At 39.6% G+C, this 24,317-nt stretch overlaps 2 long non-coding RNA genes across 3 annotated transcripts; both read right to left on the minus strand.

Annotated features, from left to right (window-relative positions):
- Window positions 1-23,391, minus strand: LOC124170343. 2 transcript variants are annotated; one of them, XR_006867440.1, is made up of 3 exons: window positions 22,716-23,391; window positions 2,426-2,523; window positions 1-34 (listed from the first exon to the last, which is right to left on the minus strand). It is a non-coding gene; the product is annotated as an uncharacterized LOC124170343 (long non-coding RNA). The 2 variants fall into 2 exon arrangements; XR_006867439.1 differs by lacking the exon at window positions 22,716-23,391 and adding an exon at window positions 3,368-3,855.
- On the minus strand, window positions 12,229-21,939 carry LOC124170344. Its single transcript, XR_006867441.1, has 3 exons — window positions 21,454-21,939; window positions 18,855-19,063; window positions 12,229-12,932 (listed from the first exon to the last, which is right to left on the minus strand). It is a non-coding gene; the product is annotated as an uncharacterized LOC124170344 (long non-coding RNA).
- Window positions 23,392-24,317: the final 926 nt, after the last annotated feature.

Below are 24,317 nucleotides of genomic sequence, written 5' to 3' on the forward strand. Positions count from 1 at the left end.
CTTGAAAAATGACTTATTCGGGATCGTATTTACCCTGTGGGAGAAATTGTTCCTTTCAATCAGTGTCTCAGATTCATTTATGTTCTAAATAAGATAATATGAGCCACTGCCGCCCAAGACTTATTGTTCGATATTTGGTGATAATTCAAGTGGAGACAAACTCAAATGAAAACTAAATGAATAATAGATAAAATAACCACACTGTGGCAATAACGAAAAATGAGTGGAATTTTCAACATAATATTTACAAATCTCAAGCTCTTTTCTTCAATAATCCACTACACTTCTCTCATGAACTAAGAGAGGCTAGTTTTCTATACTAAAAAGTGTGGTAGAAACCAATCAGATTACCAAAGGTTGATGAAAGTTGAAAGCTCTGCTTGTAATAATGATATTCTCCAAGTATAAAATATTATATAGGATGAAATAAAATGTCGGACCGTGCTGAGAAGTAGCTATTGGTCAAAATATGTAAAAATATGCCCGGGCCTGCTCTCCGGCTGTGCGCACGATTTGGACTGCTTGTGACATCATATGCTCTGCAGTCCAGCAACACCTTGTCCGGTGTATCCGCAGGGGAGATTGACGCCTCGGTAGCTTGACTGGCTGAAGCACTCGACCGGAAATCGGGGGATACGGGTTCGAATCCCGGTGAAGGCGGATGATTTTTTCCATTGTGGATCTTTCGCAGCTTATATCGGATTCTTACTCGAGATAAGCATCTACAATGTCCCCTATTAGCTTCGGCCACACCTATCCCACGAACAGTATTTTTATTGGCTGCGCTGCGTGACTTGTGTACCACATGATTGTCTCGTGACCAATGATAAGGGAATCAGAACACGCAATTATCTTGTGGAATAAGTAGCCAAATGTTTACCATAATGGTGGAACAAGTCAATAATTTTGATACGGTTGATTAACTAAATCTTGGGCAGAATCAATAGAGAATCTCCATGTATGTTTCACAACGAAACAAATTATATCATTCCCCTGAAAGTTGAGGAATAAGTATACAAGGAAGGGTATAATTATTAGCAGTGGCGCAGCGAAGGGGGGAGAAAACCCCCCCAGAGCTCAGAGAACTTTTTAAGTTTAATCCCTTTTACTTCATTGGATTGATATTACCAATAGAATAGTGTAAGGATTAATAAAATATCCCTCAGAAAGCCAATACATACATAAAAATGACCATTTTGAACCATTCATCTTAAAATTCCGCAATTTATTAATCTCACACATACCGCTTATCCTGGTGGGTACACTATACCCCCCACACACCCCGATATTTAGTTGCACCTTAAACCCCCCCCGCCTGAAATCCTAGCTGCGCCCCGGATTATTAGCACCGTGAAATGATTGCTATGGTGGATGAATAATACGAATAATATATGCACAGTACGTCCACTTGCAGCCATTGCTGGGAAAGTTGAGGGAAAAGTCGTGGAATAAGCCACATCTCGTAGAGGAGAAAAAGTTGGCTGCTCGACGCAGATGTAGTCAGGTGTATATCTGCGTCGAACAGGTTGAGAGCGGAGCTCGGGATGTGTATATCGCCAGAAATAAACGCCAAAAGAAAACTATACACCTGCGAATGGATTGAATGTATTGCTAGCACTGGTTAGTGAATAATTTACGATCATGCTGACATTTATGCGTAATGTTTTGCGGGAATACTCATCGTTTTTCCTCATTTTTATACTCAATTTTAATCGATATAGCTTTAATACTGCACTCAGATCAAGACAGATCATGGTTTACTAATGCCTAGAGATGCGTAAATATCGCAACTGCGATATAGATGCTATGTGCGCAAATAAATTCGACATAGATGCGATGACTGGACTTTTATGATATTTTTACCCAAATTTGCTCTTTTGACGGCAAAATTCGTACATTTTGTGCCCAGCGCAGTTTAAATGCTTCGCCGACAATCACCGCTTAAAGCATGTGAGCGACTGGCCAGCTGCTAGTAGTTGGCTGGGACTACGTGGCCACGAACTACAATTGGGCGCGGGCAAGCTCCGCCACTATATGTCTCATTCCTTAATTTATTATTGTTCTAGAACATAATTATTTAAAATATTCTGTGTATTTTGTCATATAACCGTTTCAAAAAATTTTATCGTCATCTACCACATTATGAAAATAAAAATAGACGCTATAAAATGCGATAAACTCTTATTGAAAGTGCAAAAAAATAAAAATGAAAGTGCGATTTTCACGTATCTCAACCAATGCCCAATTCCTCCTCGTAAAATAGTTCAGTCTTCGTCCATGCAAACAACTTTGTAAAACGCAGAGTCCATCTTTCAATGTTACCGAGGGAACTTTTCTATTCTCTTAAATAATGGCACATAAATGTACTCAAATTCAGGAACATTAAAATATCACAAAATTCGCTTAGTATCGGAATTATACTCACAGTAACATGGGACCTCGCAAATGGAAAGGCAGGCTTATTCAGGAGCTGTCTTCCAGCTTGGTCTATTCAAGGAGAGTCTTAACGGCGTCTTCTTCGCTCTGAAAGTAAGCGCAGGATTACCTCACACTCTTTTCTGATACTTAGTGTTATCTGCTATTTATCCACAGGTACTACAAGAAAGGGCGATCGCAGATAGATGGCATGACATTCACACGATATCAGTATGACACCAGACGAGAAATTCGTTATTGGCGTCTTTTGTGGCCGTGGGTCTAAGATTGCCGAACCGAAGGAAGATTTCTTGGAAGAGCTGTGAAGTCAGCAAACACAGATAATTGACGTCTTCTTTCGGGAGGTTGTATAGGATTAAAAATAATGAGTAAAGTTATGAAAAAATATTTGATGAAATGCAAGTTTGAGATGACTATGAGACTTCTTACGATTTGCACTCTAAGAATGAACTGCTGTGAGTGAGAAAGGATAGTTAGGAATAAAAATCTTGGTGATAAATCTTGAAAAAGATCAATTTGCAGTACTAAGAGAATCTATGGAAATTAGAAATGGGCGATAGAGAGGCTATATTCGAGGACAAGATTTTCTCTGCCAGGAAGGCCAATGCAATCGAACAAGAATAGATTCCAGATGCGATATTTGAGGGATATTTTGATAACAGCTTGTCTACAGCGAAAGACATGTGGTCAACGAATATCCAGGTCATGTATCCGTACAGCCCGATTCCTCCTTGGGAAACTCGTGGAATCTATGTGCATGCCAACAACTTTGTGAGAAGTGGAGATTCATCTTTTTCCGATTTTCTAAAACATTGTGAAATAACTATTCTAGCCTCTTATTCAGAGACATGGAAAGTAACTCAAAGGCGGGAAAATGGACATATTAATACGTTCACTCAGGTTTACATTTAGGCCTAGAAAATATACTCACACATAAATTGGACCTCACAAACTCAATGGCAGTGTTATGATAAGTTATCTTCGTACAGCGTCTGAACACAGTCGTCTTTGATGTGACACGAACGCGCAGCTTCATCTTCCACCCATTTCGATAACTCCGTTTTATCTGCTTTTTATCTATAGGTACTGCAAAAACGGCGACCAAAGATAGCATGTGGTTCACTCGTTATCAACATGGCTATCCCCCACGAAGAAGGCCACGACTCTCTTGAATATTTCCTTTCGCGCAAACCTACGCCACATGCCCCATCCACCAGCTTCATAACCCGACTGACCGAGCTTGTCTTAACCAAGAATGCCATTCAGTTCGAAAAAAGTATCTATATGCAATGCCGAGGGGCACCATATGCCTGTGGCGCAGTATCCGCCACAAAACTGTTAGACTGCCAATCGGACGGCCCGCGTTCGATTCCCGGCGCCGGCCTTTTCAGAGAAAATCCAGAATGTTCCAGCGCAGCGTTCGAGACAGTTCACCGCCAATATATAAACAAGCCAGCTTGGTCAAAAATTAGTTAGTCTGTACTTTGAAGTGGTAATAAAAGCTCCACTGCAGAAACCACACAAGTGTGTTTTCCAGCGTGGCTATCACTAAATGCCAATTTGCTCATGGGTTACCTTGACACAACTTTCCTTAATGCCTAATCACTTAAACCCATTCTCGGGGTGCAATTCATTGATGATATATTTATACTTTGGAGCCATGGACATGATATTCTTAATTCCTTCATTGGCCTTCATTAACTCTTCTTTCTCAGCCTCCTTTACATCGTTTTTAAAGTATACCGGGACAAGAAACGGTGATAACTTATAAAAAATTTTGCGGAGTCACCCTCCATGCACAATCATGCGAAGATCCACAGGGAAAAAATCGTCCGCCTTGACCGGGATCCACCTGGATAATATCCGCAGGGAAGAATGACGCCTCGGTAGCTTAACTGGCTAAAGCACTCGACCGGAAATCGGGGGATCCGGGTTCGTATCCCGGTCAAGGCAGATAATTTTTTTCTCTGTGGATCTTTGCACTCCTTTACATCTATCATATCAGCCTCCTCTCTCACCTTCCTTGGCATAAACATACAGATTAGTATTTGCAATGCCGAGTGGCACACGGATGGCCCAACCATATGCCAAATTAGTCATGGGTTACCTTCAAACAACTTTCCTTAATGCCTTATCACTTAAACCCATTCTCTGGGCTAAATTTTAAGTCCAAAATAATATAAAATGTATTTCCAAGCAGGTGATACTTCAAAAATTTCCCGGACTCCCTATTTCCTGGGGTGGTCGCTTCCCATCCATCCCCCAAAGCATATTCCTTGTTACACCACTACGCTATTGCAAAGGCCGCCTCATGGATTTAATGGGAAAATATCCATTGCTAGTGTAACCAGTTCGGTAGGTGAAATCGCTTGAGAAAATATTGGAAGTACATTTATACATGAGATTAATTCCAGCTGACAATATGTATTTGTTTTTTCCATTATTTACATTATTATCGGGGATAGCTGTTGTGTCGATATAAAATAGTTAACCTGGTATTAAAAGCAAGATTCATTGTTTGATAGGAGAAAAAAGTACCATTGGCAATTGTTCTGCCGCTATTGCTCAGGGAGAAATATGCACTGATAGAATAATTTGTCGTTGAACATTGTTCGACGAGAAAAATGTAGCCACACAAACCACGTCAAGGCAAGCCGTCTCCATTTTATATTCGTCCGAATAAGTGACGGCTTATCGGTATTCCATCGATCCACACGATCTGGTTTCGTGACCGTTGTTACCTTGTGGTACGTATGGTGAGTAAGATAAGATGATAATTTACTACTTTGGAATCGTTCCTTGACTTTCACATCACATTTCCCCACGAAATGACAACACAAAACAGATTTACTTTTCAAAAACCCTACGCAATGCAAAAAGGTTGTATTCTGAGAGAGAAAGAGAGACGATAAGCAAATTGGATGGGCAAATCAGAAGAGTAAAGTTGAGTTGGAAGACGTTATATCTATATTAAGAGGAGTCAGGTGCTCACCTTCATTACATATTATTAGCATTGAAAAAATGTAAATCTCATCTCTCAAACGCGTATGACTGCAGACAAGAAAAAAGAAGTGGTCGCCTAAATCGTCGCAGGATTGGCTGCAGCTGAAATATCTGGGAAAATATATCCAAAAAAATCAAAAAATAAAAAATCCAAAAAATAAAATTCTTCTTTCCAATCAAAACTCACTCACTTATTGCCCTATGCTTCCTTAAAGAATCAGTGGGCACAGACTTTTGGACTCCCAAAATATCCTGATTGAGTGCGGCTTCTGGATGGATCTTCCTCATCACCCATAAACAAATGAGTTGCATATATTCCAATGGAAACTCTGTCACCACCCTAATTCCAGGTATCCTAAGGAGGCTTATAATTATGAATTATAGTTCCTCAAGATTTTCTTAAATAATGTTGTTATTGTAAAAATAACTGCAGAAATGGAGTGAGTATGACAAAAAACATTTGTGGTGCAATTTTCAAAACAATCCTTCAAAAATCTGATTTTCCGTTCTACTTTGTCGCAATCCGGACCACTGTGCGCCGTTTCTATTACGAAGATGAGATAGGGAAGGGTAAGTTTCCAGAGAAAAAGGATCAGGTGTTGAGGAGGTGGAGCACGTGTGTGTGAGTGTGTAGCTGCACAAAGGGAAGATCTATTTTTCATTGAAAAAGAATGTGAAAAACAGAGGAAAATGGTCGCGTTGAATTCTTTTTAAAAGAATAATTTCTTGCTATTCTAAAATTTCCGAAATAGTTCTCAGAAATAAAGTCTCACGTTTAAAAACTCACTTTCATAGGTAGTTAGATTTAAATTATAAACCGTTCGAAAAGTTTCATCGTCCGAGATAAGCTATAAAAGTACTGAATCAATCGCAAAATATTTTTATACGAAATTGATGATAAAGTTACAGATAATGTACTTCGAAAAAACATAATATTGCTTGATGTTAGAAGTCATCAAATCCGGGGAAGGGGCTTGAAATTTCACGCATAAAATAACTTATCTGTTTGCGTATCATTTTCTTTTATATTTGAAGCAGCAAATACTGTTTCATAAACTTTTATTCGTTGTTTTAAGGAAGGACCAAAGATTCAGTATTGTGTTGTAGTTTGAATGCGTGCACCACAATCAAAATGCAATTATTTGTACAAATGACAATAAAATGCGTCTTCTTGAAAGCAATATATTGCCAGCCATGGTTTCTCGGAAATATTTCTGCTTTCCAACTGCTTTGGAACCCTTTTGAAACACCAAAATCTCTCATGAAAATGCTGTGGAACCCAATTTCCACTCATTTATACCAAAAATTGACAATATGAAGACGTTTTTAACTCATTTGTAATCACCTTCTTATCTCCTTTTTGCAAAGAGTATTCGTAAAGCACTGCTTTCTACACGTTTGGAACTCCTTTTTAACGATTCGACAGGATTTCCAGACGTCATCATTCGTACTGTAACTGCTGTGTACTGAGAAGATTCATATGTAACTACTTTCCATATGTTTGCAACTCTTCTTTAATGACTCCATGTGATTTATAGATATCTTTATTTGTTTTTCAACTGTCCTCTACGCGCCAACACAACATGGGCAGGCTTCTATTTCCCCATACTCTATAGCTGTGTGATAAGAATGAAAGTACACAGGAAGTGCAATCCTAAAAAAATTATTTAAGTTAGTTGTAAATGAAAATTTGTGGTTTGATTTAGTTACATTCAAGAATTATAAACAACCATAAGCTTCAGCGTAATCACATTATATTGCCAAGTCGCGTCTGAAAATTTGGAATGAATATTTGCGAAAATTTGCAATTTGCCAATATACTAAAACGTGCGGTAAATCTGTTTACTGGAACAAGTTTTTCGAATGTCAACGAAGAATATTTACAGTTTTGAACTCAAATTGATTGCACATGTCTCTGGTCCGTATTTAGCATTAAAATACTCTTGTTTTAAGCTGACGCTGTCACGCATTGCGAAATAAATGATCGTTTTGACATACTATCATCGGATTCAAACAACGGTCATGTGTGCAGCCAAGACTCGGGACTCTAACTTAATCGGACGGTACATTTCTTGCGGAGATCGTCCAAATCTATGTTTATGTTGTGGATACTATACGCATAAAGTCAACAGACAACGGGAAGTACCTGGGAGTATTGATAACTACGAATCTATCGTGGGGAACGTAAATATGGAATATTTGTGGCATAGCCCTGAAGAAGTTATTCAACCGTATTATGAGAACATTTTCAGATGGGAAATCAAAAGCTCGAAGCAATTTCGCCCTCTTCCGACACTACCGTGAATATTCAACGAAAGCATATTGGATTCGGTTCAGGAAGACTTAATGTGCGAACTAAATAAAATACAGACGAAAAATTCCGAGAACTGAATCCGTGAATGAAATAAAATACGTACAAAATCTGTGCGAATCGTCAAAAATTTCTACGCGTGTACGGACAGCGTTACCCAGATGTTATGAAAATTAGGCTGGGAGCAACTGGAGACTGAGTCTGCGAGCTAGGCTTACTTAGATTCCTTGAGTAATTGTATAAAGATGTCTCTAAGAGTGACAAGGAGAACATCATTTATCAGCCCCAGAATATTACCAGATCAGACAGAAACGGTAAATTAAGAGAGATACTTTGCCTAACGGAGAGATAGATACAGGAAACCGTTTTTCTTCTGAACCATAAATGATTGCAATGAATGCTAGTCGTAATCTTGTTTTAACATTCGCTTTTTATGGGTAGACGGCTGATGTCCTAACATCCCCTGCCACGCGCCTTTTTAGGCGGCTTGCGGGGTAGTATGTAAATGTAGATTAGGTATTGAGAGGGAGGAGAGAATGGTATTTGTTGACGCGTTGTGAAAGTTAGGCAATGTATTTTTTAATTATTACTGCCTAAATATTGCAGAGAGGTTCCAGGGATGAGGGTTTTTGTTTGGATAGAATTGGCAGGATGGAAGCGCAATAGATTTCAATTACGAAAAGTAAGGAGTCTGAAGTGCACGGAGCTCTTTTACTTCGATTGTGTATTATCGTGAATGATGGTGAATAGCGGATGAAGTAAATAATTGCGACCTGGCGAGCTCGTAAATTGGGGCAATATTTTTCATTTTTCTGTGTATTTTCTTCTTTTTCTGTCTTTTTGAAAAATTTCTTACTCTCTATTCATCTATTTATTTCCTTGAAATTTGCAAAAAAAACTTGCAGTGAAACATGCAGTGGCTAACATACCATTGACAAGAAAAAATTACATTGTAGCTGTATAACAGCTAATTTTTTTAGCAATATTAGACAGAAGCAGCTCAGTGGACCTAGCAACGCAAGGTCTCGTCTGAAAAATATTAAATTAGCATTTTCTGCTTTAGTTGTAATAAATGAAGAAAACCACTCTCACATCTGTACAATCTACTTTTCTTTAGACAGAAAGAGGATCCTTCGAGGATAAGTGTATTATTTGTTCGGGCCGGAACAACCTAATGTTTTTCTTTTCTTTTAAGTAGAATTTCCCTCCTTTCCTCTTTCTTCCCGCCTGCCTTGGTTTTTGTTTCTTTAGTTCCTCTTCGCCTACAGAGGGCTCTAGAAGCCCACGAAAAATTTCGTGTATGCCTGGCACCAGAGCATTCGTTCACCTGTGTCAAGGCGAAGAGGAAGGCATCGTTGTCTCACCGAATCTCGAACGAGGAACAAGTCGTCGACGGACGCATGGGGTGCAGAGTTCGGCGGGAGCCAAGGTAAGGCAGGATTCCCTTATATAAAAAGAGAACGGCTAATTAATAGGAAAAACTAAACTTATTATGTTTTTCTCTTTCCTTGATGCATTATACAGCAGTGGCGTGAGGTCTCTCTGTTTACTAATGGAATTCTGTCGGATATGTACAGTAATAAATAATGTTCTATCCGTAGCATACAAAAATATGGGGATGAGGAAATTTATTAAAATTTAAAATTGCAATTTTAAAAGTATTCACATTACAAAAAAACAGCGGTGTATCTGACCGCCAGCCTCCGCCCATGGGTTAAAACTCTGTGAATCAAAATCAAAAATATTCGGCTCATTAGAACTGACTGATGTTGGCCTCCGATTGAGATAGCCTAGAGTGCTCGCAAGGTATTTTGCGCACATTAAGGCTGCAATATGATTATTTCTCGATGAATAGAAAAATCATGATTCCGAAAGACAGTTTCGGAAGAAATGTCTAGGTCTGTAAACTTTGTAATCAGCATGAGGTATACTGTGGCAAAAAAAAATATTTTGAAGATATAAAACAAGAAATATTTTCCAGCCATTCTTAGCATATATTACGTTCAAACTCTGTTGATCAATTGTATTATATTAAATCTTGCCTTGATTTAAAGCAAGGCAGTCACGCAATAATGGAACAATCAAGCTAAAGCATATATTAAATGCATTCACAAGTAGGTACTTACCTAGGAAGTAAAGCAGTCCACTTGTAATATATATTATATCCTCCTTTGCCTTTCCTATTCCCAATAGAGAAAAGGCAACACTAAAACGTAATATAAATTACTTCGGTTGCTGACATGAGAAAAGTATTATTATAGTATAAAGCAAACCTCGCTCTAACAGAAATCACTATCCAAAATGATGGAAAATACTTCTCAGATAACATGAGATGAGGAAAAAAATGGCGAATCCGTCAGATGCAACTCACACTGAGTCTGCTCGTCCTTCGGCTTAGAAAGGGGCCTTTATACCCACAGAGCTTACGGGCTTGCCTTATCTTTTTTGCCATAAAAAGGGGGTTTAGAGATCCACAATTTACGATAATGCCTGCCATCGCTAGGGAAAAACTAATTGCGATTCTCTCAACTGAGTATAATGGATAACAAGGAAGAATATAACTACTTACGGTTTTAACTTGGGTTTATTTGCTATCTTAAACCGGTTCATGGGGATATGGGATCACGAAATGATGATAAAGATAATAGATTTTCATCTGACTACACAAGGGCTGTCTCTGCCTCCCAATAATGTCAGGGAAGCCGTGGCGTAAGAAATGCAATGGTAGGCAAAAGGAGACCTCCATGAAACGAATCTATCACCTATAGGATCAAGGAGGCTTCTCAGTTCGGCGTTGCGTCGACGCCACGGCTCGCGAGCCAATCGGAATCCGTCTTTGAAAATTGATGACGTCATATTGCCAGCTCGATGCATTGTCGCAGAAAAATCTGTACATGAAAAAATAGCCTTATTAGTGTTAATATTAATAAAAGGTAAGACACACATCTGTCTGCATACTATATATTTTATAAAAGGTCTTTATAAATGATCTTTAGTGGATGGGCGCGTGATTTAGTCAACGGATATGAGGAAATTAAACCACTGTTTAATCCGTTATTACCTGATAACTAAAGTTGGAAATGAAGTCATGCTTTGGCTGTGGCTGGACTCGTCATTTACAGCAAGACATCAAATTGTAACTGTGTAATGAGATATACTGAAGAGTAATAAGTTATATTGTATCAAATAGCTTTGCCATGCAATCTCTGTTAGCTGAAATTGATATAAAAGGAAAGCCTACTCTTTTACCCATTAGAACTACTTTCTATAAATGATTCAAAGCTGAATATTTCATGAATGTGTACGTGACTGAAGACACGATCGTTAAGAAATAAAACAGTTTTTTCCGTTATCATCAGATGGCTCAATTTGCCATCAATGTTATCTCTGTGATCCATTTCAATTTCTTTGCACGTTTGGTGGGTTACAGAGGTAAGTTGTCACGTACCCAGAATTCCATCGAGAGAAGACGATCGCGAATTTCTGAGAAAGATCAAAAGTGGTTTGAGTGGGATATCGGTGGTGGACAGTAGGAGAATACAAATACGATAAGAGATAAACACGATGGAGACAAGAAGGGTGACGGCACAATCTTGAAAGATCGAGTCTTGTGAAAGGGGGTCTCCACCACTTTAAGGCAGCGGTGAAGCGATGGGGAGGGTCCGGAACCCCCTAAATATGAGAACACAATTCCTCTCCTTCATAAAAGGAAAAATATTAGGTGGTAGTGTATGAGGTGCGTGGGCAGTTCAGAGAAGGCGTGGCGGCGGACGGGTGATGCCGCAGCACCTGGATGGGATGTAGGGAGGGGAAGCAGGGGGAAAACGGGTCAAGGAATTTTGAGGCCCTTCCATGACTCGTGCGTTTGAAAGAAAGAGAATTTCCGAGACGAGATTTTTGTTTGACACAGATTTAATTTGATCCCAAAATTCTTGATATACACAGAAACACATAGGATTCACACTTCTAATGTCAGCGTAAATTAATTAACGAAACTTATCAGAATAATGCGAACAATAGGGTACAAACGAAATAAAAATTGAAATATTTTCTTTCCTATTAGTTCGTAATTGAACTTCATACAAGCTTTCCATGCACTCGTATATCTCCATTGAATAAGTACTCTTTAATTAAACATTGCATGTATTTGAAGATAGGAATATTTAAAAAAAAATACAAAAAAGTACTGTCCCTTTTCTTACAATACTACGCAAAATCATACACACGTTTGCAGTCACATATTACACAAAGAAGGAAAAGGGCAATGAAACATTAAAATATAAACGGAAAGAACTTTGAAGAATTATGGTTCAAAATGGCGAGTTTTACGGCTTCCTGAGGGATATTTGATTAATCCTAACACTATTCTATAAGTAGTACTGATCCAAAAAAGGAAAATGGATTGAACTTTAAAATTTCTCTTAGCTCGGGGGGGGGGTGGGGATATCCCCCAAAACCCCCCCTCGCTGCGCCGCTGATTGCCACAATGGTATCATTTTATCTATTATTTATTTAATTTTCATTTGAGTTTGTCTCAACTTGATTTATCACCAAATATTGAACTAAAAGCCTTGGGCGTCAGTGGTTCATATTATCTTATTTAGAAAAAAATGAATCCGAGACACTGATTGAATGGAAAACTTTCTCCCACAGGGTAAATACGATCCCAAATAAGTCATTTTTCAAGTTGGCAACTTCAAAAATCAAGGAGAAATCATCTTCTGTGGATAATGATTTCATAGTTGAAGCGAACATCCTCAGCACACTCCGGAGGTAGTGGATGGAGCTGTAAATACACTGACAAGAGGCCAGGGGGCACAGGCTGAACGCCAGGAAAGCGTTTACCCTTCAGCAACCAATGGGTGAGTCTGGTTGTTTACAATCCCGCTTTTATAAATAAAAATGGCCCCGAAATAATATTAAAGAAGTAGTATGCATTTTTTCGTTCAGAAGTGTGTATTCGTGCGCTCGAAGACCTGGAAGAAGTGGTTCCAATGCGTCCAGACCCGAATCCAGAAGAGCAGGAGCCGCATAGCCAAGACTGATGCACCCCCTCAACTGCTGATGCGTCAGAGACAAAGAGCCAGGATGACTGGTACGTAGTAATATGGCGTTGTGTTGTCAAATCTTGGCAATTCACAACGCAAGGCCTAACACTTGGCACTCCTTTCGTCTGTCCCGACTAAATGAGGGAAAAACAACACAAAATGAGAATAATTACCACCACGAGAAACAATTGTATCAAAAAAATACATCTTATGTTAATTATCAACTATTATATGATAGTGAAAAAATTTAACATAACAAGTATTTCGAATGTAGCCATCAACAGCTAATAATCTGAAAAACGAACTTCAATCAATACAAAAACTAAGTACGAAAGGCGTGTCCGTCTGCACCAAGAGTAAGTTGAGAATCGCCGTTGGAGTAGTTCGAGCGATGATTCTGCGTCTAAAGCTTATATCTACATCTACATAATGCCCCGCAAGCCGCCTAAAAGACGTGTGGCAGCGGATGTTAGGACACTAGCTGTATACACATAAACAATGATGTGCTCTAACGAAGTTGGGACTAGCGTTTATTAAAGTCCTTTATGGTTCGGGGAAAAAAAGAATTCCCATATTTATCCGTTGGGCAAAATATCTCTCTTAATTTATTGCTTCTATAGGATTTGGAAATATAGAGTGGCTCTAATATTATGTTTTCTGTGTCGCTCTTACAGATATTCATTCTCAATTGCTCAAGCAATCTAAGCCTAGCGTGCAGCGTCCGAGTCGCAAGCGGCTCCCAGCCTAGTTCGCTTAACATCTGAGTAACGCAGTCTGTACGCCCGTAGCGGTTTTTGACGACTTGCGCAGCCTTCCTTTGCATTTTATTCAGATCTCGTATTAAGTCTTCCTGCACAGGGTCCCATACGCTCGTTACATAATGAAGGTGCGGTCGGACGAGTGCGAGATAGACCTTTCTTTTACTTTCACATCCGAAAATATTCCCACAACGCGCTTGACAAATCCTAACTTCTTCAGGGGTATTCCGAAAATATTCCCCACGAGAGGTTCGAGATTATCGTAACTCCCGATATGCGAGAGTGAGCTCGGAACGAGACACAATGCGAGAGTAGATGGGAAAATAGACCGAAGGAGGGAGACTTTTTCGAGGCTGAGGGAAACCCCCATAAATCCCGGTCGGCCCTGACAGTCCAATTTTCCCTGGAAGCGCCCGTATTGACAGGAAAACTCTGGAACAGTTCTCGTCGTCCAAGCAGGGGTAACAGCGTAGCGCCGGGTTTCCTCTCCTCTATCTTCTGGATGGAGACAAAGCCAAGTGGTGTGGTCAACAGGTCAGACCAGCCAATGTAGTCAAGGAGTGGAAAGATAGGGTAGGATGAGGTATTGGAGGGAGAGAGAGTTTTGATAGGTGAAAAGTGGAGGACTTCTCACTCCAGGCTGCAATTTATGCCTCAGCTCCAACCTCCCATGGATATCCAGAGGTAAATAGCAGGTATTCATTAGCCATAGTTATTATATAAGTCTTGATCTCCTGGTATGGCTAGTTCGGATTGCAGGTTCGGAGAGCGGAGTTCGGAAACAGAGTTCCAAGACTGAGAGCCTCCGAGTCTTTGAGTCGAAGGCCTTTGTGCGAAAACCCATTGGGCGAAAACCGTTCGAAAAAAAAATTTATGCGTAAGTTCGGAAGATGTTTGGAGGATCTCGGCGGAACTCAGTTCCAGAAATTTCGGAGGGGATAAACAAAAAATGTCACGTCTTCCTTCACCAGCTATCCCTCATTTTCTTAAATTGAGGTTTGCGGTGTTAAAATTACTCCATTACTTAACTCATGAGGTGGCTGAACAACATGGTGTTCACTACAGGAAATCTGTAAAACCGATATTACTAGAAAACAATTTATAGTTAATAAAGTTAAAAATATTATTTAAATAAATTAAAAAGGATAAAATGATCCTTGCCCTCTTTCTGAATATTAAACGATTCATTACCGTCAATAATTACATAAAGCTGTTGCAGAGAATTTAAAATCATTTGAAATCATTAAAAAAACAAAACAAGTTATGATCTGAAAATAAATTACAAATAAAATTTACCTCAAGGGGGTCTCTAACTGACACGGCCACCAATTTACCTGCACGTTTGCTCCACTAGGCCACCTCAACTTCTACCATGATTGGCATAATAAGTCGTAAAATTCCAACCAACGTTGTTAACTGGGGCAGGTGCATAGTAAAGGCACACGAAATAATCATTTCATCCTACATAAATCGAAACAAAATGATAAATTTTCAACTGAATTCTCCTTCTGTATACACAAATCTTCGCGCGTAAACGAAGGCATTGCGGGGCGTAGCCAACATCAACAAAAGTATTAAGGGAAACTAATTTACCTCGAGAAGCAGAAGTGGTGTCACAAAGTTTGTCTTAAAACTTTTGAAAGAGACTTTACATGCGCCCTAAACTTTGGGTGGTACGGCACAACTCGGAGTTTCATTTCAGATCCATTAACTAACGCGAAAATAAAAAAACGAACACGGATGGGTTGCTATTGTGATGCTTAACATAATAAAAATAAAGATTGGCAACAACTGAACTTGTACGGCACGAACGGAACGCACGAGGCAAAAGTCGCAGAAGGAGCGCCTCAAACCACTCGGCCATGCCTCTGTCTGTGATCAGTCGAAGACTCAAGAGAATTCGGGGCACGTGATATTTTTAAGTGCGAATATCTCTCGAACCCGAGCCTGTGTGGAATAAAGCCGCGAAGCTTTGATCTCATTGCCTGTATAGTTTTTGAAAATAACATATTCATATCCGTAACATCACTCTCGCAATTTCTCCTTGATAGTTTTCTTTGCCTCATTTTCGATTTTGTATAATTGTCGTACATTTATAGCATTTTCTCACAGCTAAGACCAGCATTTCTCGCTTCCCTTGAGCTTGCATGTCTCTTTGTCGCTTCGGATCTTTGCGGAAGTTACCATTGTACCATTTCGTATCGGCATTCAAACACTTGAACTTAATTGGTGTCGTATTATTCACGGCCTGTTGCATGATGTTAACTCATTTGTTTCACGCGTCCAACCCCAAGGTTAAGGGGGTGTCTTTGAAATTAGTGGTGATAGTATGGTAAGTGGAGGAGGTGACCGACAGCTGAGGTCATTTGCGCCATGAGGGAGGGGTATGGATGGATGGGTGGAGAGAAACCCGGCTTTGGCATTCAGGGGCGCAGCTAGGATTGAAGGCTAGGGGCAGTTTAGGTGCAACTAATACCGGGGTGTGTGAGGATATGGAATACCCACTAGGATAAGCGGTAGGTGCGAGATTAATAACACTGGACGGCATGAAAATCGGCCCTTACACCATTCCTGCTGATTCTACATGCTAAAATGACCTCTTAAATCCGAATATGAAATCCGTTTTTCTCCATCGCCCACCATTTTCGGGGGAGCTCCCCCCTCCAATTTTTACCTCTTTTCGGTCATTTGGAGGAATATAAAGGATTATTTTCGCATTAAAAATGTTTCCTAAGGTTTTGAGCGGTGAAAAATCATAAAACAGTAATATATTTGGTAAATATGTAGATTTGGGGTGAATAATTCTCCGAAAGTTGTGTTAAAACGCATAAAAAATTATCAATATTGCCATTTTTCGCAAATGTTCACGGTGTTTTTTTTTATTTTACTTTATTTCGAATTTTTTTAAATGTCCAGCTTCCATTTCACATCATCCCCCCGAATGATAAAAAATATGTGACAACAAGAGACAGCAGTAACAATTAAAATATTTTGCTGCATAGCATTGCAACAGTAAATTAAATATGTAGCAATAGCTCGGAAGATTCACTTCACTACGCTGGCCTTCGCAGTACCTCTCTCGCTCAGGCTTGGACGGCAATTCTCTTGCTCTCGAAGCTAAAAAAATGGAAAATTAATACTTTCTATTCTCACGAAAAAGATAATTTGAGATTTTATCTTCTCAAACGAGTTAAAACGTATTATTTCTCCTCAATCATGGAATTCCACTAAGAATCAGCGTCTCAAATCAACTTTGCATATTGAAGTTGTCGTCATCTTCGGTATACCTCTAGCGATCGCAGAGTCAACTCTTTCGGTGTTCTGGACATGGATCCTTATTACCAAGTTGTACAAAACGGTAATAGTTGTTTTACTCCGGCTTTTTCAAGTGAATGTCAGTATGTGGGCTTGAGTTGTGATCATTACCGTGATTAAATGTGTAATTATGTTGCGCGTGTGTAAAAATCATCCTCATCGTTTTTAATAAGTTTGCGGTGAATTGATTTAAACATCCTCACAATAAACTCTTTCTTCAATTCTTAAAACTGCTTATAAATTTTACTCTGGCAGCGAAATTGGCGGTCGGGGCTATGATTAAGCTCCAAGTGTTTGTTGCACCACTTGTTACGGTAACTTGACCAATCTCTTAGAAAAGGGCATAAAAATCTTTTCCTGTAGGACAAGACAGTCAACGCTGAAATTACTTTTTACGTAAGATGAAGGCTTGGTTTTTTACTGTAATAAAATGCATTGTTGATAGAGATGATCCTATGTGACCAGAAAATGGAGACTGTTTATGGATTCGTCAAACACAAGCTTGAAAGTGGTCCTATTGGTCAATGGGAATGAGTGATCTTCTGCCCAACCTGCATACTCTGCTTATATGAAGGATACGTGCGGAAATATCAGCCGAATCCCTGAAAATACTAATTATCTTGATTATAATTGGTAAGTTTGCGCTGATCTGAACGTTTTCGCTCTACCCAAGGGACGGCATTCAAGATAAACAAAATACTGCTGCTACCTTTGTGAATACAACAGCCGCGCCCGAGAAAACATTATATCTTACGGAAATTTTATTTTTCTCTTTGTGGATGCGTGTGTGGTATTAAGAGAACCAGCGTAGAGGCGTACCTTCTGAACTGTTGGCACACATTTCCATTATTTTTTCCATGACTTTTTATTAAGTATTTTTACTATTGCTGATATAAGCTGTTGATATATTTTTCATCATTTTGGGATATTTTGGATAGGGGAAGATGAAATGGGAGCTGAAATATGAAGAAAATAAGTGATGAAATTGCGAAAAAAGGGAAATGTTGTTAATTTTTATTATTTTTTTAATCATTAACGGATACTAATCTCCCCAAATCTACATCCTTACCACTTATTATTATTTCTTATAACTTTTCACCTCTCAAAAGCCAAATATGAAGTATAAATGCTAATAAAATCCTTTTCCTCCAAAATATTGCAAAAGTGATGAAAATTAGAGGGGGGCTTCCCCCCGAAAATGGTGGGTGATGGAGGGAAAAGATGTCGTATTTGGATTCAGGAGGTCATTTTACATATGAATCAGCAGGAATGGTGTCAGTGCTCCAGAAAAAAATTATTTTTTTGCCGTTCAGTGTGACCAGCGGAATTTTAAGATAAACGGTTCAAAATGGTGAGTTTTACGGCTTTGTGGGGGATATTTTACTAAGCCTTACACTATTCTATTAGTAATATCAATCCAAGTAAGGAAAATGGATTAAACTTAAAATTTTCTCTGAGCTCTGGGGGGGGGGGTTTATCCCCCAAAAGCCCCCTCGCTGCGCCACTGGCCACAACCTCAGTATTTAGCAATTTATTTGGTAGTTTTTCTTTTAATGGGAGGAAGTCGGGTAAGTAAAATTTATAATTGATAGATAATGGGATCAATATCATTCGGGACAGAGTTTATCAGGACACTAATCCGATGGAAAATTGTACATTTAATTATTAGTAGCATGGGCATAGTTTTGTACTGAGATGTAGACTTTTGTAAATACTAGGTTTTCAAAGTCGAATGTAAAAACATTCTGAGAAAACATTGCACACTGAGAAATAATAACAACAAATATTATTGGATAAATTTACAGGTGACGGCCGCGTTGATTCCTTTTAGCGGATAAAATGAACCAAGTGGTCTTAACCCGGAAAAAAATTATCCATTGCATCACCGTGGAAGACTCCGTGCCAATAAAGATATTTAACGGAATGAGAGTGACTTTTACTATAATTTAGAATACAAGCGGGATTTTAAACAACCAGACTCACCCATTGGTTGCTGAAGTGTAAACGCTTTCCTGGCGTTCAGCCTGTGCCCCCTGGCCTCTTGTCAGTGTATTTACAGCTCCATCCACTGCCTCCGGAGTGTGCAGAGGATGTTCGCTTCAAATATGAAATCATTATCCACAGAAGATGATTCCTCCTTGATTTTTTAAGTTGCCAACTTGAAAAATGACTTATTCGGGATCGTATTTACCCTGTGGGAGAAATTGTTCCTTTCAATCAGTGTCTCAGATTCATTTATGTTCTAAATAAGATAATATGAGCCACTGCCGCCCAAGACTTATTGTTCGATATTTGGTGATAATTCAAGTGGAGACAAACTCAAATGAAAACTAAATGAATAATAGATAAAATAACCACACTGTGGCAATAACGAAAAATGAGTGGAATTTTCAACATAATATTTACAAATCTCAAGCTCTTTTCTTCGATAATCCACTACACTTCTCTCATGAACTAAGAGAGGCTAGTTTTCTATACTAAAAAGTGTGGTAGAAACCAATCAGATTACCAAAGGTTGATGAAAGTTGAAAGCTCTGCTTGTAATAATGATATTCTCCAAGTATAAAATATTATATAGGATGAAATAAAATGTCGGACCGTGCTGAGAAGTAGCTATTGGTCAAAATATGTAAAAATATGCCCGGGCCTGCTCTCCGGCTGTGCGCACGATTTGGACTGCTTGTGACATCATATGCTCTGCAGTCCAGCAACACCTTGTCCGGTGTATCCGCAGGGGAGATTGACGCCTCGGTAGCTTGACTGGCTGAAGCACTCGACCGGAAATCGGGGGATACGGGTTCGAATCCCGGTGAAGGCGGATGATTTTTTCCATTGTGGATCTTTCGCAGCTTATATCGGATTCTTACTCGAGATAAGCATCTACAATGTCCCCTATTAGCTTCGGCCACACCTATCCCACGAACAGTATTTCTATTGGCTACGCTGCGTGACTTGTGTACCACATGATTGTCTCGTGACCAATGACAAGGGAATCAGAACACGCAATTATCTTGTGGAATAAGTAGCCAAATGTTTACCATAATGGTGGAACAAGTCAATAATTTTGATACGGTTGATTAACTAAATCTTGGGCAGAATCAATAGAGAATCTCCATGTATGTTTCACAACGAAACAAATTATATCATTCCCCTGAAAGTTGAGGAATAAGTATACAAGGAAGGGTATAATTATTAGCAGTGGCGCAGCGAAGGGGGGATAAAACCCCCCCAGAGCTCAGAGAACTTTTTAAGTTTAATCCCTTTTACTTCATTGGATTGATATTACCAATAGAATAGTGTAAGGATTAATAAAATATCCCTCAGAAAGCCAATACATACATAAAAATGACCATTTTGAACCATTCATCTTAAAATTCCGCAATTTATTAATCTCACACATACCGCTTATCCTGGTGGGTACACTATACCCCCCACACACCCCGATATTTAGTTGCACCTTAAACCCCCCCCGCCTGAAATCCTAGCTGCGCCCCGGATTATTAGCACCGTGAAATGATTGCTATGGTGGATGAATAATACGAATAATATATGCACAGTACGTCCACTTGCAGCCATTGCTGGGAAAGTTGAGGGAAAAGTCGTGGAATAAGCCACATCTCGTAGAGGAGAAAAAGTTGGCTGCTCGACGCAGATGTAGTCAGGTGTACATCTGCGTCTAACAGGTTGGGAGCGGAAATCGGGGTATATATATCGCCAGCATAAACGTCAAAAGAAAACTATACACCTGCGAATGGATTGAATGTATAGCTAGCGCTGGTTAGTGAACACTTTACGATCATATTGACATTCATGCTTACTGTTTTGCGGGAATACTCATCGTTTTTCCTCATTTTTATATTCAATTTTAATCGATATAGCTATAATATTGCGCTCAGATCACGACAGATCATGATTTACTAATGCCTAGAGATGCGTGAATATCGCAAATGCGATATAGATGCGATGTGCGCAAATTAATGCGACATAGATGCGATGACTGGGCTTTTATGATATTTTTACCCAAATTTGCTCTTTTGACGGCAAAATTCGTACATTTTGTGCCCAGCGCAGTTTAAATGCTCCGCCGACACTCACCGCTTAAAGCATGTGAGCGACTGGCAGGCTGCTAGTTGGCTGGGACTCTACGTGGCCGTGAACTACAATTGGGCGCGGGCAAGCTCCGCCACTATATGTCTCATTCCTTAATTTATTATTGTTCTAGAACATAATTATTTAAAATATTCTGTGTATTTTGTCATATAACCGTTTCAAAAAATTTTTTCGTCATCTACCACATTATGAAAATAAAAATAGACGCTATAAAATGCGATAAACAGTTATTGAAAGTGCAATAAAATAAAAATGAAAGTGCAATTTTTCACGTATCTCTACCAATGCCCGATTTCTCCTCGTAAAATAGTTCAGTCTTCGTCCATGCAAACAACTTTGCAAAACGCAGAGTCCATCTTTCAATGTTACCGAGGGAACTTTTCTATTCTCTTAAATAATGGCACATACATGTACTCAAATGCAGGAACATTAAAATATAAAAAAAATCGCTTAGTATCGGAATTATACTGACAGTAACATGGAACCTCGCAAATGGAAAGGCAGGCTTATTCAGGAGTTGTCTTCCAGTTTGGTCTATTCAAGGAGTGTCTTAACGGCGTCTTCTGCGCCCTGAAAGTAAGCGCAGGATTATATCACACTCTTTTCTGATACTTCGTATTATCTGCTATTTATCTATATGTACTGCAAGTAAGGGCGATCGCAGATAGATGGCATGACATTCACTCGATATCAGTGTGGCACCAAACGAGAAATTCGTTATTGGCGTCTTTTGTGGCGGTGGGTCTAAGATTGCCGAACATAAGGAAGACTTCTTGGAAGAGATGTGGACTCAGCAAACACAGATAATTGGCGTCTCCTTTCGGGAGGTTTTATAGAATCAAAAAATAATGAGTGAAGTTATGAAAAAATATTTGATGAAATGCAAGTTTGAGATGTCTTTGAGACTATCTAGCGATTTGATCGTTGGATTATTCTTCTTCATAGAATAATCCTCCAAGGTCGCTACAACATTAATTGCTTATGCTTGGTTTCGCTTAAAGTAGGGTCCGCCCGCCTTTGTGACGGTGCGGGATTCCTCGTCCCTTCCCTTCCTTTCCTTTCCTTCCCTTGGAGGTGTCGTCGGGCTCTCATCGCGGCGATGCCTCCCATCCTTATCCTTCCCCTCTCGAGGTGGCTTGGGCGTATAAGTCTCGGACTTGGTTCCCGGCCCTGGAGAGCGTATGCTATGCGGGGCCCGTCCTGGGTTCCCACTGACTATGAGACTTCCTACGGTTGGAACTCTAAAAATGAACTGCTGTGAGTGAGAAAGGATGGTTCGGAACAAAAGTATTGGAGATACATCTTGATAAAGACCAATTTTCAGCACGAAGTGAATCTATTGAAATTAGGAATGGGCGATAGAGACACTATATTCGAGGACAAGATTTTTTTCTACCAGGAAGGCCAATGCAATCGAACAAGAAAAGATTCAAGATGCGATATTTGAGGGATTTATTGATAACAGCATGTATAAAGCGAAAGACATGTGGTCAAAGAATAGCCAGGACATGTGTCCGTAGAGCCCAATTCCTCCCTGGAAAACTCGTGGAATCTATGTCCGTGCCAACACCTTTGTGAAAAGTGGAGATTCATCTTTTTCCGATTTTCTAAAACATTGTGAAATCACTATTCTAGCCTCTTATTCAGAGACATGGAAAGTAACTCAAAGGCGGGAAAATGGACATATTAATACGTTCACTCAGATTTACATTAAGGCCTAGAAAATATACTCACACATAAATTGGACCTCACAAACTCAATGGCAGTGTTATGAAGAAGTTATCTTCGTACAGCGTCTGAACACAGTCGTCTTTGATGTGACACGAACGCACAGCTTCATCTCCCACCCATTTCGATAACTCCGTTTTATCTGCTTTTTATCTATAGGTACTGCAAAAACGGCGACCAAAGATAGCATGTGGTTCACTCGTTATCAACATGGCTATCCCCCACGAAGAAGGCCACGACTCTCTTGAATATTTCCTTTCGCGCAAACCTACGCCACATTCCCCATCCACCAGCTTCATAACCCGACTGACCGAGCTTGTCTTAACCAAGAATGCCATTCAGTTCGAAAAAAGTATCTATATGCAATGCCGAGGGGCACCATATGCCTGTGGCGCAGTATCCGCCACAAAACTGTTAGACTGCCAATCGGACGGCCCGCGTTCGATTCCCGGCGCCGGCCTTTTCAGAGAAAATCCAGAATGTTCCAGCGCAGCGTTCGAGACAGTTCACCGCCAATATATAAACAAGCCAGCTTGGTCAAAAATTAGTCAGTCTGTACTTTGAAGTGGTAATAAAAGCTCCACTGCAGAAACCACACAAGTGTGTTTTCCAGCGTGGCTATCACTAAATGCCAATTTGCTCATGGGTTACCTTGACACAACTTTCCTTAATGCCTAATCACTTAAACCCATTCTCGGGGTGCAATTCATTGATGATATATTTATACTTTGGAGCCATGGGCATGATATTCTTAATTCCTTCATTGGCTTTCATTAACTCTTCTTTCTCAGCCTCCTTTACATCGTTTTTAAAGTATACCGGGACAAGAAACGGTGATAACTTATAAAAAATTTGGCGGAGTCACCCTCCATGCACAATCATGCGAAGATCCACAGGGAAAAAATCGTCCGCCTTGACCGGGATCCACCTGGATAATATCCGCAGGGAAGAATGACGCCTCGGTAGCTTAACTGGCTAAAGCACTCGACCGGAAATCGGGGGATCCGGGTTCGTATCCCGGTCAATGCAGATAATTTTTTTCTCTGTGGATCTTTGCACTCCTTTACATCTATCATATCAGCCTCCTCTCTCACCTTCCTTGGCATAAACATACAGATTAGTATTTGCAATGCCGAGTGGCACACGGATGGCCCAACCATATGCCAAATTACTCATGGGTTACCTTCAAACAACTTTCCTTAATGCCTTATCACTTAAACCCATTCTCTGGGCTAAATTTTAAGTCCAAAATAATATAAAATGTATTTCCAAGCAGGTGATACTTCAAAAATTTCCCGGACTCCCTATTTCCTGGGGTGGTCGCTTCCCATCCATCCCCCCAAAGCATATTCCTTGTTACACCACTACGCTATTGCAAAGGCCGCCTCATGGATTTAATGGGAAAATATCCATTGCTAGTGTAACCAGTTCGGTAGGTGAAATCGCTTGAGAAAATATTGGAAGTACATTTATACATGAGATTAATTCCAGCTGACAATATGTATTTGTTTTTTCCATTATTTACATTATTATCGGGGATAGCTGTTGTGTCGATATAAAATAGTTAACCTGGTATTAAAAGCAAGATTCATTGTTTGATAGGAGAAA

This window comes from Ischnura elegans, chromosome 13 (assembly GCF_921293095.1).
Source record: "Ischnura elegans chromosome 13, ioIscEleg1.1, whole genome shotgun sequence".
NCBI classification, from domain to species: Eukaryota; Metazoa; Arthropoda; class Insecta; order Odonata; family Coenagrionidae; genus Ischnura; species Ischnura elegans.